Raw genomic sequence first — 19748 nt, 5'->3', positions numbered from 1 at the left:
TCCTCGCGCAGCATTGTGTGCCGACTCATTGAGGTTGGGCGGGGCACCCTCGATCTGTCCCATGTGGGCTGGAAACCAGATCACTGTGTGTGGCTTGATCTGCTTGCTTCCTAGTATCCCTAGGGCCAGCTCGGATATGGTTCCTTTGGCAAATGCCCGAACGGCTGATCTCGAGTCACTGTAGATTGATGTCCTCTTGTCGTCCAATAAGGCCATCGCTATTGCAGCCTGCTCTGCGGTCTCAGAGGACGTCGTCCGAATCGAGATTGCGTTCGTTACTTTACTTTCATGGTCTACGCTAACCGCAGCGAAGGCCTGTCCGTCGGCGTAGCGAGCTGCGTCTACAAAACTGTTCTCCGAAGCCCGTTCCCGAGCCTTTTCCAGGAGGGCCTTCGCGCGCGCCCGACATCTTCCCACGTTGTGTTCCGGATGGACGTTTCGTGGGATCGGGGCGACAGTGATGCGGTCCCGCTGCTCTCGAGGGATGCTGCAGAACTTTGTTTTGACTACTGTGGGGGGAACGCCCAGCTCCAGCAGGATGTGTCTTCCAGCTTGTGTGGTAGATAGCCTGACGAACTGGGCCCTCTCCTGCGCTTCCGCCAATTCCTCGAGCGTGTTATGCATGCCGAGTTGAAGTAAGCTTTCCGTGTGTGTGCATATGGGGAGGCCGAGGGCTCTCTTGATTGCCTTCCTGATTAATGCGTTCAGCTTATCCCGCTCCGATCTTTGCCAGTTGTGCATGGCCGCGACGTAAGTGAAATGACACATTACGAACGCATGCACCAATCTCACGAGGTTGTCTTCTCCCAGGCCTTGCTGCCGGTTGGCCACTCTTCTTATTAATCTGATGGCATTGTCCGTCTTCTTAGTGAGACGCAGCACTGTCTGGTTGTTAGAGCCACTCGACTCGACCATCATGCCGAGAATCCGGATGGCATCCACCCTCGGAATATAGCCTCCGTCGTTTGTCCGTAGTTTGATGTCGCATTCGGCGAGTGGCTTCCATCCCTTTGGTTTGGGGCCTCTGCGCTTGGGTCGATATAGTAGCAGTTCCGACTTGTGAGGTGAGCACCGAAGGCCCGTGGACTCGAGGTATCTCTCGGTAGCATCAATCGCCTCTTGCAGGGCCGACTCTACCTGTCCATCACTACCTCCCGTACACCAGATGGTAACGTCGTCTGCGTATATGGTATGACTGATACCGTCGATAGCAGAGAGTTTCCTGGATAGACCAATCATGGCGAGGTTAAAGAGGGTTGGGGATTAACTGCCCCTTGTGGCGTCCCCTTAGACCCCAGCTTGATCATGTCTGAAGTCAGGTCCCCGATCTTTAGGGTGGCTTCTCTGTCTGACAGAAAAGATTTCGTGTAGGAATGGAAGTGCTTCCCCAGGTTAAGGCTCGAGATTGTGTCTAAAACGAACGAGTGAAGAATGTTGTCAAAGGCCTTTTCCAGATCTAGACCTAGTATGGCTCTCGTGTCCCGCGTATTAGAGTCAATAATGTGATGCTTGATGAGCTTCATCGCGTCCTGCGTCGATAGTCCAGCCCTGAAGCCGATCATGTTGTATGGGTAAATGTCGTGCTCCTCCAGGTAGCGAGAAAGCCTGTTTAGGATTGCGTGTTCAGCAACCTTCCCCACGCACGATGTGAGCGAAATTGGGCGGAGGTTATCGAGGCTGGGCGACTTGCCTGGCTTGGGGATGAGAATGGTGTTGGCCGATTTCCACATTTCCGGAACTATACCACTGCTCCATGCTTGGTTAATGATGTCCTTTAGGAATTCGATGGACTTGTCGTCCAGGTTCCGTAGAGCTTTGTTTGTGATCTTGTCCGGACCCGGAGCCGATCTGCCGTTCAGGGCGTGGAGCGCCTGCCTGATCTCCTCAATCCCGAATTCTGCGTCAAGTTCAGGGTTCCCGGAGCCGTCGTAGTCAGGTGGTGCCCTACACCACCAGGGAAGGTGGTGTAGGGCCCGATGCGACAGACAGGTATTTCTTCACGAGTCTGGATAAAATTTCCTCGCTCGAATATTCATGCATGAATATTCACGAATATTCATGACTATGCATGCAGTCTCACCAAGGCTGAGAAAAACTATACTCAACCACTGAAAAAGAATGCTTAGCGGTTGTGTGGGCAATTATTAAGTTCCGACCCTACTTGTACGGTAGACCCTATAAGGCTGTCAGCGATCACCACGCCCTCTGCTGGCTTGCCAACCTCAAGAATCCTTCAGGCAGACTAGCCCGCTGGAGCTTGCGGTTACAAGAGTACGACGTTACCGTTGTCTACCCATCTGGAAGGAAGCACAGCGACGCTGGCTGTTTGTCACGTGCACCACTCCTTACGACATCATCGAACCCTGACTATGACTTGCCATTTGTCGGCGTTGTCGACGCCGTAAAGATGGCTGAGCACCAGTGATCTGACCCTGAGCTGCTGCCACTGATCGAGCACCTCCAAAGAGTTGAACGTGTTTTACCTGGCTCGCTCATGCATGGCTTATCATCATACTGTTGGCACAACAATGTCCTTTACAGGAAAAACTGCGGAAGCGGTCCAAATACGTACCTCCTTGTCGTGCCGTCGGCCCTGCGCCAATACATTTTGCAAGCCTGCCATGATGAGCCATGCGCGGGACACCTGGGATTCACCAAGACATAAGCAAGGATACGACAGAAGTATTACTGGCCTCGGCTTTTTTCTTCTGTGCAGCGGTACGTGAAGACCTGGCACGATTGTCAGTGCCGCAAGAAACCACCCGTTAAACCGGCTGGCTTTCTCCACCCTGTGAACCCTCCTCAAGCACCGTTCCAACAAATAGGAATGGATCTACTTGGGCCATTCCCAGTGACCTCTTCGCGTAACAGATGGATAGTCGTCGATACCGACTACTTAACACGGTACGCCGAAACCGAAGCTATTCCGCTAGCAAACTGATATGAAGTGGCCAAGTTCTTCGTCCGCCACATTGTCCTAGGACATGGTGCACCGTCTGTTCTCATCACAGATTGCGGTACAGCATTTACAGCCAAATTTATGCAGGACGTTCTCCAGCTGACACATAGCTCTCACCGCAAGAGCACTTCGTATCACCCTCAAACCAATGGATTAACGGAACGTCTGAACAGAACGCTGGCTGATATGCTCTCCATGTATGTCGACGTGAAGCACAAGACGTGGGACGAGATTTTGCCCTATGTGACCTTCGCATATAACACTGCTGTACAGGAGTCTACACAGTTTACGCCGTTCGAACTTGTATACGGGTGCCACGTCACGTCAACATTTGACGCCATGCTACCTGTGGCTGACAATAGCCTGACCAGCGAACACGTGGAAGAGTTCCTACAAAGAGCCGAAGAAGCACGCCAGCTTGCTCGGCATCATTTCCGGAGCCAACAGCATACCGACACCCTTCGATACAACCAGGGTCGACGCAACTTCCATTACAATACCGGCGAAAGCGTGTGGGTCTGGACGCCCATCCGTCACCGTGGACTCTCGGAAAAATTGCTGCGCCGGTATTTCGATCCCTACAAGTTTACACGCCACCTCAGTGACGTGACCTGCGAAGTCGTCCCCTGCAGTTCTGACCTCGGTTCGCTCCGTCGTCGTCCTCGCGCTGAAGTTGTTCATGTGGGGCGCATGGAACCATACTATGCGCGTACGTGAACGCCCAGATGCACCTGAGGAGCTCCATTTCTTGTCGTCACTAAAAGAACTTTTTGACGCGACCGAGACGGTTGCTATTCGCATTGGGGCAATTGACACAATGATGTGGGGCTTCCGCACCGCGGGACGGCGCGCGCAATGTTCGGCGGCATGAAAGACGACGAAGTGCGTAAGCTGCACGCTCTTCTTCTGGCCCGCCATTAAAGAGAAGCGTCTATTTTGCAAGACTGTCTTCAATTTACGTAACAATATGATAAGACGAATACGATTTCTCGCTTGGGGAAATTTCAAAGGAATAGAGAAACTAGAGAAGAAATGTTAAGGTTAACATCTCAATATCGATCAAATTGTCTTTCCTATTTCGCGGCCTCTGCAATGCCTCTTGGGAAGCGTTCCCATTATGGCTAGAAATGACTTCATTTGCAGAGGGCAACTTGCAGAATGTCACCAGCCATAACAGAGAGTAGAAGTAGAACTGTTGTTAGTAAGGTAGCTATATAAAGTGTGAAGAAAAAGAAATTCGCAGCAGGAATCTGAAGGGCTCAACGCACAAGCCAAAAGGACCATGATGGTAGAAAGTGGTTAAATGAACCTATGTATTGCGTTCGCACGGTGCTACTTTCGTACAGCCGTGACATTGACGACAAGCTGGCAGCGTTTCCTGCCTGCAAATAACGTTACTTTATTTCTATCGGTAACGAAAAGAACTTATAAACCATGCCGCTATGTTATTTCGCATTCAGGCCCACACTGACTGGCTAGAGTAGGCGATGAATTTGCGCAGGTAATATAGCTCAATGTGAAGTAAAACATAATGATGAGTTGATTTTTGTTTTCGGGCTTTAAAGAATTTGAAAAAAAAATGTATTTGTGTTATTATGGGCGTGTGGGCCTTCGCAGTTTAGGTTATTAAATGTACGCGAGAGGAAGCGCTAGATGTTTTCTACTAAGTGAGAGGAACTAGGGAAAGATCCGCAACAACATTGGAGCCAACTGGAACAGCGCTTGAACAATCAGACAAGGCTGAGCGCTTATCCTTGCCTCTGTGTTCCTGTCATCTGGAGCATTTTGCGAATTCGCTGTCGAAATATTTTAAACGAATTCCCTTTCTAGCTTACATGCAGGGGAAACTGTTTAATGAAAAGAAGATTCACGTAGTGATTTCTTTCAGCGATTCTTTGTCTGCCAGGAGAGTCTCGGCGAAAACGCGTATTTTCATGTCGTTTTGCCGATCAGCAAACCCGAGCTTGAAGCGCCGCCGCCTACTTCTCACTTGTCAAAAATTTATCTTTTCCCCTCACGCAGTCTGTTTATACCATGCCTTGCTTACGCCACTGTAGAAAACCGTCTAGGTATTGCGATTATCGGGTAGCAGAACCTGGCATACTGCAGTCAAAAGAATACATCCAAATCTTGCATGCGGCGCTTAGAAATGAAATGAGGAAAATTGGAAGGGTCGTTACATTTTACATGAAGCATTTGGATAATTAATCACTTGTAGTGCTAGTGGGATATTCGCGCCTCAACGAAAAGATTCAGTGGGAAAAAAAAAGAACAGAAAAAACACCGGAAGGAAAAGCTGCGGACCGAGTGAGTGAGTAACTGTCTGAGTACGGGTGCAAGGGCATTTTGCTCTGCGTTTCTGCCCGTTTTTTTACCGTGTCGCTTGAGAGCACTAGCGCGCGAACGATTCCTTTGCGCAATTACGGGGCCGGGCCATCATGACGCGCGAAAGCGGAGGTGTCGCCTTGAGCGAACCCGTATATAACGGCGGCCGTGCCGGTGAGGAGGCACAGACACCGACCTCATCACACAGCCTCTTCTCTCGAGCCCTCGGAGCACCGCACACCCAGCCACTATGATCAAGGTTCTGGTGGGTATCGACGGTGGCTTGTCGCCTCGTTCGTCTGTATCTTCGTGTCAGTGACAAAGCCTTGTTTATGTACGTTACATTGTGTTACATTTGCGTACTCGTACGAGTTAGTCAAGAACCACAATTTAAGCCGAAGAATTACGCCGTTTTAATCTTGAAGTGCCGATGTGGCGAGGGTCAGTGCACTTGCGAACTCTTTCTCAAATTGAACCCCTGCGATATTGGTTGGTAGCCGATGCAGTCAAGCGTCACAGAAATCCGTAATCTTAATTTTCACTCATAGGCGAGGCGAGACAGTAATCGTAACGAAAGCTATTTTTTTCTTTTTTCCCTGCAAAGATAGAGGCAGCAGAGAAGATTAGCTGCAAGATGATTACACTATTGACTATTGATTCGCTCTCACCAATTATGGCTATGAGAGAGCAATTCAGCAACGTCTTTATGAACACGTGTCTGGAGGTTTTTTTACAACGTCTTACCAAAGCATGTTTGTGTTGTCGATGCTCAATACACCGTACACAAATCAAGGTGTCCTACAGTACCTTATGGCACGACATTGCGGAGTTGATCCGTTGCTGCGCTGGAGGTACCCCGATATAAGCTATTCAACATAACTGCCAGGTTGAGATTTCAGCATTAATTGGAGAATTGCGCATCGTTGAATGGCTCCCGCTTAAGCCACTCATCGTGATTTATCTCAGAGCTCTCGCGCGGACATGGTAGGATAAACAACGCCTACGATTTAGGCTTCTGGGGACAGATGCTGGCTATAGGGCGAAATTAATTTTGCTGAAAGGTCTACGGCCTCTTCATATAAGTTGGTGAGATCGCAGGAATTTGCTATTTCTTTTTTTTTTACAAGAGACCTTGCTTCTTTTCTGCAGATCCTCCTCGCCATGCTGGCCTTGTTCGCTGTCTCCTACACTGTTGCAGCGCCACAGTACTACGTCGCAGACAGCCTGTACTACGGCTACCCTTACGCCGGCTACTACGGCGCCTACTACCCGCACTACTACTACGGGCGCTAAGCTTAAACCACAACCAGAGCAGCGGCAGTTCACGGTGAGCGACGCACAGAACCGCTGTGCCAGACGTAAGCTCATAACATCTACAATTATTGTAGATAGCCTTATCACTTGCTGTTAGAGAGGCAAGATGGTATCACTGAACTGTCTCTAAAGGACATTAGCTGGTCTCCAAGAAGAAGGTATCTCTGACCGAGGGACAAGCATTTTGTGGAAATGAGCATTAGCTGAAACGCGCTCCCAGCTGGCGTCACAGCCGAATCTGTAAGGTTGCTCGCACACGTTAACGTAATTCTCGAACTTGTACATGCTCCAGATAAAGCAGAAACTGCCAGCGCAATGATGTAGGCAGTCATAATTGCAGCATCGTTGGTCGTTGCGTGCTGAGTGACCGAGACTGTAATGTGCACGGACACCAAACGTGTATTCATGGTTGCATGATACATTATGCTGAACGGTGAGAGTAAGAAGTGCATGCGTCGGCATTTAATGTGAGTATGAAGGCAAACTACTATGAAGGCAAACTATAAGTCTAGAGATATTCGTGTGTGCAAAAAGTGATTCCTGATGATATCGTGAGTCGTGTGATGGTCCTTATCATTGCTCTCATTTTCAGGTAGCCCTTTCTTCGAAAGAAACCTCACCTCGCTAACGCATTGCACCGTCCACGGCCACTGACACCTGTGAAGCACTGCCTCGTCATCCCAGCACGTTGAACTTCGAGCTGCACTTGCTCACTGAGCTGTCGTCCTGCGTTCCCCGAGAACCCAACGATGTCCCCTGCTCTAACATCGGGCTTTCCTCCATCTGGTAACAAGGTTCCGAAATAAAAAAAAAACATTCTAACCAGATTTCCAGACTTCTGACTCTCGTTTGCAAAGTGAAGGAGTAAGAAAGCGAAGTTGTTGGGGCCCATTTGCTAGGTGTTAACTGATGGGATAAAACTAGTACGAAAAAAATCACTCGGCCTGGTCGTTTTCGCTTTCTTCTTAGTATATATTTCTTAGTCTTGCTTTTCTGTTTTCCATTCATAAACGAGGACAAGTGCTTAGTTGCACTTCCATGCCTGTGCGAAGAGTTCAGTACCCCATGTTGTACACATGAACGATTTGATCTTTCAAGCTCTTTCGTTGAGAGTTCTTCCACACCCATAATAACACTCAGTGGTTGCTGTCAAGCATTTTTCAACGCAGTAGGTGAAAGAACGCACACACAAAAGAAAAGCAATCACGAAAGAGATTTTCAACTCTTCTGGTTATGGTTCCCAGTGTACGAGCCACGTAGTATAGGTTGGGCCCTTAATTGAATTGTGTCGCTGCTAGCCTCTAGTTCAGTAGTACCCTAGAACAAGGAAAGCTGACGGTGTTGGTAAGAATTTGTGATTCAGGAACACAACATTTGTGAAGGATTCGTGGACAAATCGCTGGTGTTTGCATTTTTTCCTCTCCTTGTATCCACTGCCCAACCTTTCAAATCATCAGTACCGCTTCCACTGTTGATGTGAGAGATGGGCAGCGGCAGACGGAGACACCTGCGTGCTTGTCATTGATCCCCAGCTGAAGTGTCCAGCAGCTGTCCTTCAGTGTTCTTATGATCGACCTGGAATCCGGTGTTGCCAGTCCGGGCAACGCTTGCAGCTCACTTTCGTTTATCGAGCTAAGCGCCCTTCTCTTTCAGACAACGTCATCACTTTTGTTGTCTGGTGAGATGCGCCACACTCCAAGATGGCGACGGTGAAATTCTAAAACTTCGATAAGGCAAACTTGTCTTGGTAACTTTATTGTGTGCACCCATGCCCAGCTTATTGACAATGGACGTAACTGCAGTGCAGCGTTGTGGAGTGGGGCCCTCCATTCCATTCCGATTCCATTCCGGGGAGTGGAGATCCCCTCTAATTCCACTCCTTTTAACTCCTCTAAATCGTGGCAGTTGGAGCATTCCGCTTCTTGGAAGGGATCGCTGATCGCAACGCTGATCGTAACGGCACTTCTGACGTGTCTGTGAAGCAGAGAGACGAAGACGGGCAATCTGGCGTGCTTGGGTCGCTGTGGCTATGACATCACGAGCGTATTTTGTAGGCGAGCCGAGTGTGGTCGGAAGCAGAGTCTCGAAAGGCAAGGTCGGTTCACGGCCGTATACAAGGTAGAAGGGCGAGTAGCCAGCTGTGTCGTGGCGCGAGGAATTGTACGCCAACGTGACAATATTTTTGAAGTCGTAGCAAAGTTTCCAACAATTTTAACCACTTATTTTCCGCACAAGACCAAACGCGTACGCTTAGTGGGCTCTTATGTCTAAATGGCGTTCTGCCTGTTATATCTCTAGTATCTATTGTTTCTTAAGAATTTGCTGAATTGTGCATCTGGCACAAATCTCTCTGCCTATGTGCGGTGAAAACTTCAGAAGAAGCCCTTAAAAGAAGCATTGCGCGAACACACGGATGCTGGAGCACAGGCATATTCCTGGTGAAGCACTTGCTTGGTCAATGCATTACCCATACTTTAGGAAATTCACTTCAGTAACACGAATGCAAGGTGAGTGCTTTCCTATTCATGGAATGTATACTATACAAGATATGTACTTTACTTCTCTGTGAAGTGTGTTACTTCTACACATAAGCATCAGTTAAGTTGCAGCAGGTGTGCTCTCACCGCCCCCTCCCTCCCCTCCTTCTGGCCGCAAACATTAGGGAGCCCCAATTACCAGCTATTAGAAGGAGATTCTTTTTGTAGACAGGAATGAACCATGCGTGAATAAACTTTCAGATTTTGATCCCAACAGTGAATAATTTATTTTGTGTGCCTCTCTCAATGCTCCCACATGAACGCCCTCCCCTCCCCCAGTGTGACGCTGTCTGGGTTTTCCCCCACCCTTTCCTCAGGAAAGTGGAAACGCCACGCCTCTGGTTCTCCTAGAAAATCTTATTGTCTTGGCTATCAAATAGCATCCGCAAACATGTCCTAGCTGCAAGTGTTACAAGTCACGAATATCTGACGTTATTGCAAAATAAACTCAGTTTCTTCGACCAAATATATCCGTGACATGCTAATTTGACATACTAACTATGCCTGTCATGCAGTGCCATCCGAATCCCCTCGCTAGTTCTTGAAAGGGAAAACGCGGACCGCAGAGCAAGGCCTCAGTCACTGTCTAGGCTACTTCAACATCATAATAAAAAAAAGGTGTTTAATGATTCGGGCTTCCATAGGCGAAATTTCGCTTCGTTGTGTTTATGAGATTTTTATTCAATGCAGGATTAAGGTCGTTTGTGTTTCACACCCAGACGTGACGCTAATTCTAGACAGCAGAAGTCACAATTTTGGCAAATACTAGCCTACAGGTTCGCGCTCTTACTAGTCTGCACATGTGTTAGGCGGTTCACGAAGCGCATCGTACGCTGCGATGCAATTCAGGCTTTCCCTCTAAAAAAATTACCATTTACAAACTCTGCGTTTCATTCCGTAACCATTTTTTTTCAAGTAAAGCATAGTGCAAAATAAAATTACAGCATGGTCCGTGTTTGCATGCAGCAAGATTATTCTGTCAGTTTGCAGACGGACGCAGCGAGATGCACTATTATGCTTTGCAAGACAATCGTTTGTTTCACTTCTAGTGACATATTTAACGAGCGCAATTTTATTTAACACACCTTTCTGACAAGCTGGTGTTGTTTGTAGAAACTCGAGCGTGTTCGAAAAAACATGGCGCGAGTTTCAAATCAGCGTAGACTCGTGCAAGGTGCAACCGTTGACGAAGTAGTTTTTAACGTTCATCTTTTCGTCGTAAGCATGCGCTCGCTAAACAGAATCATTCGGCACGACGAAAGGTTGCTCTGTTTAAATGCACTTCAACCCTGTAGCGCAGAAATACGACTATGCAGCCATCCCACTCTAACTCCATTGCGGAATGTCGGGCTCCCATATCAGTTGCCCGTTCACCCTGCCCTATTGGTGCCACCATTCCATTCCCATTCCATTCCCGGTGTTTAAAAAATTGTCATTCACTTTAGCATACGCCAAAGACGGCGACGGCGAAAACCTGCGCGCACAAGAGACATTCATTAAACTGACATTCTAATTCGAATGCGTTTTACTTCTTATTACTTGTTTTGTCCCACCGAATGTCGTGGGTTCGAGTGCCTTAATTGACGCTACCTTAACTGTGCCTTAAATAACTTCTCCCTAATTAACACCAAAGATCGTGGGTTCCACTCCCACCAAAGGTCGAGGGTGCGACTCCCACCAAAGGTCATAAGCTCAAGTGCCCTAATTAACTCTTTGTTAATTATCCGTGCCCTAATTAACTTCGCCTTATCACCAAAGGCCATGGGTCCGGCTGCCACATAACCTCGGGGGTTCGACTCCTACCGACAGTCGTGGTTTTGAGCACCTGAATTAACTCTGTCTTAATTAATTTTGCCTTTTTTTTGGCCTGATGAGCGGCATCGGAGCCAGCTGTGAAAGAACACGCCGAACGCGCGAGCAGTGGCAAGAGGGCGTCTCTGCTCACTTGACTTTCTGTATCGCACGCCGCGTTTGAAAGGTCACAGCGTGACAAGGCATTTATGGCGTTCGCCTTAAAATGTGGAATGCTTCGGGAATCGTTCCAGCCCCAACGTTGCCACTCCACATCTCTGCCACTGTGCGCACCGCACCTACAGGCACATGCCGAGTTCACTTGGACAACAGACACAAATCTCGAGGGGAATCCAACCTTATGCCCGCGTTCGTCGTCGTCTGCGGTGAAGACCCACCTCGCCCGGTCGTGGCCATAACAGTGTGAATCAATACGTCTGTCACCTGAACACTAGGCCTGCGCTTGGCACGTGTTTCCCCCTTCGACCTGTGCCCCAGCTACAGGCAGTTGTACAAGGCGTGTTAAACTTTCAGACAGATTTCAATGAATTGGCGGCAGTGTCGTTCGATGGAAACATAACGTTAAAAGACAGGAAGACGGCGTTGCAGATTTAGTTTTTTTCAGGGACTTTACAGCGCCGCGAGTCGCACCACTGCTAGTCGGTGCAGTGTAGGGAGCCTGCATGCAACGCCGTTTTAAAACGGCATTGCATGTAGGCTCCCTAGTGCAGTGTACAGCGCTTGCATGTAGGCTCTCTAGTGCAGTGATTTCGGTGAGTTCTGTCGTGCGTTCCGATGAACTAACCTTCTATTTATGGAGGCGGGAGCAGTAGCCGGGAGCAGTAGCTGCTCCCGGCTCCTTTGGACGTCCACGCGAGTACGCGAAGGAGACGTAGGGATTCCAAAGTGCCCTTCAATTTTTGGAAGAGCTGTGCCACTCTTTCGCTGTAGCAGTGCAAACCACGGAGTATTGTGTACGCCCGAATGCAACACGCAGGCAATTAGCCATGCGCAGGGCTCAGGTTTAACCGCAGGGGTTCTTTAATTAAAGCAGAAAATACGGAGCATGGCAGGACAAGTAATCCGTCGACCAGATAACGTGTGGTCTATCAGAGTTGCAGAGTGGGTTCCGAGTCAAAGGACACCCAGTCGGGGACGGCAGAGAGAATAAGGAAATTTGTTGGCGCAACTTCGAATCAGCTAGCTCCGGAGAGGCTTTCTCCTGGGAGAGGCGTTCGCCATGCAGCGGACCTAAAAAGTTGTCGCAGTTTCACCTGAAAGGCGAAGCATCAATTGCGATAGCAAACTTGTAGAGAGCTATACGGAGTAATATTAGCTTTATCAGCTGTATAAACTTGGACATGCAGCAACATCGGCAACACGCAGAACTGTTGAAGACGCCATCGGCGTTTTGCCCGCGTTAGCTCAAAATGCGTGCGGCGTTGGTGACTGTTGCCGGAGCCTCTGATATAAATAGGCACTGCGTGCCGCAGCTAAACGTCGCCTCCCTTCCCTCCCCCTCCCCCACGGCCTCTCGCTCGTCGAAAGAAGGCGCGTTTGCTCTACATACATGGTGATTGTGAAGGAGAACAGAGACGCCTACTTCTGCAGCCCTTAAGCGAGCACGGCGCAGAACGCGCGTTTGTTCTCCGCCGTGCGTTCACTCCCCGTGAAAGACGCGCCTCTCGCGCCCTTTCACTCGCACATACAGCGTTCGGCGCGCGGCGACGATTTCTTCTTCAAATGACGTCATACGGAACCTCACGGCGACGCCGACGGCAGAAATCTGCTTTTGAGTGTCCATATAATTGCTATCGCAATAAAAATCTGAGGAGACATAAGGACTTCTTATGAGTTGTGAATGCGAAAGCATTAATGCCTAATAGAACGCCGCTGAGCTGTCCTTCGAGTTGTGAAATCCTCGCGGTCAAGCGAGCCCGTTGAGAGCTTGGCGCGTTTTGATTTGGCCTTGTCGAAGCGCAGTTAGGGCGCAAGCAAGAGCTTGCGCGGACAAGGAACGAGCCGATAACACAGGCTTCTGCGAGTAAGGGTGACGTGGCGTACGTCGCCGCGATGACCTCTCCGCTCACGCAACACCTGGCGCGCTAATGCACCAGTTCTCTCCGCTCTGCTCCGTCGAGGCGCGCTCCTGATGTGGCGTCGCAGCCAATTTGGGAATTCGTCGAGGCGCGCTCGTGAAGTAGCGTCGCAGCCAATAGGACTTTAGGTGCAGCTTCGCTGCTACAGACTACAGACGCTGGCTTTTTTGCTCAATCGGGCATTTGGTGCTTTCTCATAAAAAATAGGTTGATGATGATGTCTTTCCAAAACGAGAATATATGATACGTCAAGGATGTTCTTTTGCTTAAGGAAATTTCCAAAGGAATATAGAAGCTAGAGGAGAAATTGGCTAGCATCACGATATCGATCTAATGGTTTTTGCTATTCCGTGGCCACATTTTCTGCAATACCTCTTCTTGGGAAGCATTCCCATTATTGTTAGATATAATTTCATCTGCATTGGGTAACTTGTACAACGTGACCAGTGGTAAGTAGGAGAGAGTAGAAGTTGAGTTTGGGTTGGTAAGATAGCTATATAAAGTGTGAAGAAGAAAAAAAAAACACCCAAGCACTCCGTACAGATGGTTAACCAGCGAAGCTGAAACGTGCGGTCCCGTTGTTTAGCAGTGGGTTAATCCCGACGCTGTATTGAAGCGTTTCTCAATTATTGGTTACATGTTTGTGTTTCTAGTGGAACGCAAGCGCCAATGGCGGGCGGATGCTGCCGCGCGTGCTTGGGTACGACGCAGAGAACGACGTCACTAACGGCGCTCCCAATGACGCGCTCGCTTGGGCGTGAAGTAGAGAATGACGTTAACTGATGGCGCAGCCAATGAAGACGTTTGTCGAAACATGTGGCGAACGGTTTTTCGTTTCGCCTAGCCATATACAGCTTCCGCTGTAAAAAAGTCACAGTGACGTTTCACATCGCGAACGCGGGTGTCGCGCAAGTGTAAGGTTGCTATAGCGCTCATGAAGCTACCGGACTTAGGTGCGCCTCGACGCCTAGAATGTGCGCATCGCAGGTCGCTTTCAAGATATATGGCTCGCGCGGCCGCGCCATAAGCAGCAGCAGCCGCCTTTTTTATTGTTGCTTGAGCAATGAATTTGGTACAAGGGCAAGTACAAGAATCTCCATCAATGGTACTTGGTTGCAAACACTTTAGTCGTCTATTTTTAAGTATGATCTACAACATTTACATTGGCAGTTTCTCCCTGAAGCCAATATTTAATGAGTTAGGTTAGGTTAGGTTAGGTTTATGCTAATTAATTGGCTTTGCAAAACGAAAAAACAACCGCAGGCTAGGTCACGCGGTCCTCAACAACACTGAGTTCGTTTCAGCCCACTAGCGCACTCCGTCGTTTTTAAAACCTTGGGTACATTTAGTTAGATACCCTGTATATTGCATCCTTGGAAAATAGCACCTCTGACCGGCCGGCGGACTTTTCAAATTATGTATATCTGCAAGCGCTCTAATAAACGTGTAGAGTCCTTTCGCCAGGTAGGCTCTAGCGGACTGGAAGTCCAAGAAGTCGTCGACTGTTTTGCTGCCGATTTCTCATACTTATATAAAACTTCAGGTTTCAACGCCGGAGTCAGTCAGCAGCCCTGGACAATTCCTAGATCTAGTGTTGCGTTGTTTGATGAAATGCTCATCAGCGAATGGCTTAAGCGCTTGAAGCCTTCCCTATCCAGCGGCCCTGATGGCATCTTCTCCGTAATTCTGAAAACTCACAGCGGTATATTTACCCCAGCATTGAGATTTATAGTTATTAGCTCTTTGAATACTTCCACTTTCCCTCACACGTGGAAAACTGCTCGTGTTTTTCCTGTGTTTAAGTCTGGCTGTAAAACCGATGTATGGAATTATCGCCCTACTTCTCTTATCTATGCCACATCTAAGATATTTGAGCTTGCTCGTCACAACATATATACTGTCTTCTATTGTACAAAACTCCTTGATTCTGAATCAGCATGGCTTTCTCTCTGGCCGCTCAACTAGCACAAATATCGCTAGCTAGGTGGCGCACATCTCCACACCGGTACTTCAGAGGGGGCAAGTTGACACCACTTACTGTGACCTAAGCAAAGCTTTTGACGTAGTCAACCACTCACTGCTTCGGGTTACGCTTACGCTGCACTTTGGTGTTCACTCATCAGTTCTCACTCTTAGACAGTTATGTTCTTGATAGATCATACTGTGTTAGCGTAAATGGCCAAACGTTTTCTTTGTACGTGGCAACTACTCGTATCGCTCAAGAATCATTATTGGAACCACTTAGGGTAGCCAACTGTCCCGAATTTAGCGGGACTGTCCCTACTTTGGTGTAAATGTACCGACTCCCGATTTGACCCAGACGGGACGGCAAAATGTCCCGACTGTTCAATTTTGCTGAATACCAATGAATAAATCTCGTTTTCTGACGCTTGGTTGCACGTGCTTTTTAAGCGAAGCTTTATAGGCTCAAGTATCGGCTGCGGCGGCGTTGGGGCTGGAGGTGGTGTCATGCTGAAAATGGGCCAATCCTGGTGACAGTGCAGAAAGGGTCCAAGCTCAAAGGCACATGTCCCTCTGGGCTAGGGGACCTGTAACGCACCCTTGAACTGCCCTTGTCACATGTGAGACCCAAATAGACAAAATCACGAGCCCTGTCGAGAAAATGGGGGTAAGCGAAGCTTGTCGCCCGATTCTAGCGTGAGGGCTTCCGAAGCGCAGGCGAAACTTCCGCGAAGAGCCGCGGACCACCACAATCGCCGATACTTGTGAGCCTATAAAGCTTCTCTAAAAAATTCACCGACAATTACGGTACTCTAAAATGCGAAATTTGAGCGTAGCTCTTCAAGTGCTTTCATTTCGCGGTATATTGGCCGGCGCGGACAATCTTTCTCGTGCGGCACGTTGCAAACGGAGCAAAGTGTGGCGTGACGGCCTGGCTAACCGGGAGATCGCGAGAGGAAGCGCGTGGGTGACGCGTAGGCGCGATTTACAGCAGCCGCCGCAGACAACCTCCGCTAATGCAGCGCTTTGTTTCCATACAGACTATAATAATGACGCTTATTTTCTATACCTCGATATTAACTCAGTAGCACTGTTCTTTCCGAGCTTTACTTTGTTTTATAGTATCACACATTATTCAATAATCTGTCTCCTCCCTTTTCTCTTGAATTTACCTTGCAGCATCTTGCAGATAAATAGTGCTATTTATAATCGTAATTTTCTTTCATTGCGTTTGTTTCCTGGTATTAGGCTTTGTGCTCACTTTTTGTTTACTTATACTCCCCGGTTGCTTTTCTTGTTTATTGTTTTAAACGTATGCTGCCGCCATCACTCAGACCGCAGAGTTGTTCTTCAATACGTTATCTCAATTTATATTGTTATTATAAATTATTATTATTAGTAGTAGTATTATTATTACAATTATTATTATTATTTTATATTAACACGAAGGACGCTAAACGCCGGCGTCCTTCCTGTTCTGTTTCCTTTTTGTCTCCTGGTGTTTTTTGTTTCCACCTAAGCGCCGGAAATACATCAAATGTCATCCCAATTCCAACTAACCCAACTCTGTGCCAAAAATTCTAGAACCGTGGTTCAGAAGAACTACAGTAGAGCTTTGTGGGCCTCGTGCCGAGCCGAAGCACGGACATTTAGAAACACTAAGTGATCAAGCGCAGTTCGCGGAAAAAATAAATTGCTGTAACTCGCTCGGCAACACAAAGCGACACCTGTTGAAAGCTGGACTATATAACAGCGAGTGCTCAATATTTTTTTTTTTGAGATAACTGTTTATCAGGCATCACCAGCCGCGGTAGCCCAGTGGCTATGACATTGCGCTGCTGAGCTCTACGGTCGCGGGTTCAATTCCAAACAGGGCGGCCGCGTTCTGATGGGGACGGAATGCACAAATGCTCGTGTGCCGTGCATTAGGTGCACGTTAAGGAACCCCAGGTGGTCAAACTTAGTCCCCAGCACCTCCGCTACTGGGTGCCTCACATCGTGGTTTTGGCACGTAAAGCACTAGAATCGAATTAGTTGTCGTGCATCATTTGGGCTTTAGCAGAGACAGTCAGACGAAGGTGCTTGTGTAAGGCGGGTACTTGTGACGTAACCGTGTGTGTGACGAGAGCAGCATGGTGACGATGACGGTAGCGACGACAGTAGGACGGCCACGGTACAGGCTACAGCGTGACAACTGATTTGTCCTACTCCAGCGAAAAAAAAAAAACGTAGTGGTATTGTACGGCACAGGAGAGAACCTCAACCTTTCTTTTCATTTATATGGTACACCGTACCCAAGATAGCTCAAATCAGGTGGACACCTACACCTATTCAGACAAATGCCCAGTGCGCGACGTCGATGTAGCGGTGCGATTAGGGCTAAGACGGTATGTGATGGTCTTCGAGATAGGAATGGGGCCGAGAGGCGTACGTCACATATATCTACACATATTTAAGTTCTGTGTACCCCTTGTGTTACAGTGGCACATACTCAGAGGCCCAATAATGGGTTAGCCCAAATACAATACAACTAAGAAAATCAAAGGGGCCGTCCAACATCATGCGCTATTCTATTAAGAGGTCTGTCTGCATTACGGATGCCTATTGGTCGGGAACACATGTAGGAATTTTATGTCGGAATTTCATTTTTGATTGTGCAGACAGCAATTGCCTTGAATCGTGGTACGCAATGACTTCGGTCTTACTATCCCGCTCACAGTACGAGGAAATCCAAGGATTGAACACAATAATGCTTGGCATTAAAAATTCTGACTGTTTGTTCGTGTTGGCGTGCTCATCATGAATTGATATACTTTTTAGTGCACTGATTTCGCTACACAGTGCTACTTTAGATTCTTGCGGCGGATACTGTCGTCTTTCAGACACCATCTTCAATTTAAGCTGTGCTAGTATGAGATCCTCATTCGATCCTCCGGGCAACGTTTTCATGGCATGGAATTCTTTCTCCACTGGGGTATTTCTGACCCGCACTAGTAAAACAAAGGTCAAGCCTGATAAGATCATCGCAGCTGCAGTTCTTATTTTGTTCAACGTTCAGTATGGTCCACTTTAATCTCATTAATAGCAATGTGCCGCTGATTACAGCTAACAAATACCCTGACGGTTTGGAAACGACACTCGCGTCTGCACACTATACTGTAGTGCACGGATTCTTGTCTTGCACGTCGAATCAGCCGCTTTTCTCCTTCAAGGTTGAAGAAAGGTTGCAGTACATGTTACCTTAATTGCCTGTTAGGTGTGCCCTCAAGAACTGGACCAAGCTGTACGCGCATTTTGCGCCCACATTTCGGAGGGCAGTTGGACTCATGACCATTCCACTAAACCCAGCACTAAACTCTCCCGAAAGGGTTGAATCTGGACTCATTCGGAATCTGAATTCTTTGACGAGATCGAGGACCGCCTAGGAGGAATCGACAAAGATTGGTGAGCACTTGTGACAACGCCAAGGTGGTGCTTGCTTGCTTTCGGGTGCGCCCTTTGCGATACTGCTGAGCAGTCGGCTCCAAACTGAGGATGAAGGAGGGCACAACACGATGCACTTGGGGAAAAATCATAACAAAAACAAAGTGTATGCCTGTGCATCCTATGTCAAAAACAAACTCCTCGCAAAAGGTTATGAACGTTTTCTCAAAGCATCGCCTGGGCGTCATCGCACTGGCGTCTGCATGTAAATGAGGCGGCAGTACCGGACGCATAGCAATGCGCTCCGCCCCAGTATCCTCCGCATGGAGTGAAATGACCCGTAAATTGTTTATCTCGAGCACTTTCTGTGGGTATGCGTTCCTTTTAGGATTTAATTCGAGAGACACCAAGAAAACTGCACGCTTCTATCCTCGAATTTCTGTACTAAAGTGTAGATACTAATGTGATAAAATTAAGCGGTTAATCGCTGACGGGTTGGATTGCGTTTCTAGTGGGCTGGGAAGCACGACAATCGCATGATATAAAATGGAGGCCTCAAGCGTTTTCATGTGGCCCACGTGGTGTTCGTTTGAGTTTTTCATCGCATCTAGAGCTTTTATGATGTCCTAACCATTAATCAAGACTCCTCTCTTGCTCTGAAAATTCACAGGGATACATTCAAAAACGTACACGTGCTGTATTGGAGGCTCAGCACGTGGCGAAACTTCCAGACCACTCGGATACGATATATGGGGTTAAATCAAAATGTTATAAGCCATGCATTTGCGTTACTCTTCTTTCTCCTAACGTTGTACCCGAAGCTTTCCCTGCCATTTCATCTATGTAGCAGTATGTAGATGAACCTGCATAGACAAACTACTGTGTTTTTCAGGAAAGGGCTTTCTGTCTCTCCCAAGAAGAAACCCGCCCTTGGTAGAGTGACACCGCACTCGGGGAGACGAATGATGTGGCAGGTTTGGGTTGTGGCAGTTGTGAGCACGTAAATGCGGTACTTCCATAATTCTCCACTTTCGGTGCTAGCTAGCGAGACATTCGCGCCTCCGCTGGAAGGTGAGGCGGCGCAACATGAAACGCGAGATGAAGAAACGAAAAGAGAAAGCGCGCCAAGGAATACGAAAGCGGGGAATTCTGCGCGTGCGTGAGTGACTGACTGATTGGTCGAGTCCGCTCTGCGCGAGGGAATCCTCTTTTCTGCGTCCTTGCGGATTTTTCTTTTTTTTTTTTGCGTGTCGCATGTAAGTGCACAACGCGCGAGCGAGAGACCCTTGCGCAACTCTGCGGGCCGGGCCAGCGTGGAACGTGAACGAGGAGTGACTG

The 19748-nt window shown here is 48.2% G+C and overlaps 1 long non-coding RNA gene across 1 annotated transcript in view; it reads left to right on the top strand.

Annotated features, from left to right (window-relative positions):
• Positions 1 to 7402, top strand: part of LOC119431049 (uncharacterized) — a 34012-nt gene extending 26610 nt beyond the window's left edge. The window contains exon 3 of the long non-coding RNA XR_007463823.1: positions 7191 to 7402. This is a non-coding gene — a long non-coding RNA (uncharacterized LOC119431049). The remainder of the gene's footprint in view (positions 1 to 7190) is intronic.
• Positions 7403 to 19748: the final 12346 nt, after the last annotated feature.

Source organism: Dermacentor silvarum, chromosome 10 (genome assembly GCF_013339745.2).
Source record: "Dermacentor silvarum isolate Dsil-2018 chromosome 10, BIME_Dsil_1.4, whole genome shotgun sequence".
NCBI classification, from domain to species: Eukaryota; Metazoa; Arthropoda; class Arachnida; order Ixodida; family Ixodidae; genus Dermacentor; species Dermacentor silvarum.
The sequence above is the reverse complement of the archived record's forward strand: the minus strand, read 5'-3'. Positions and strand labels throughout refer to the sequence as shown.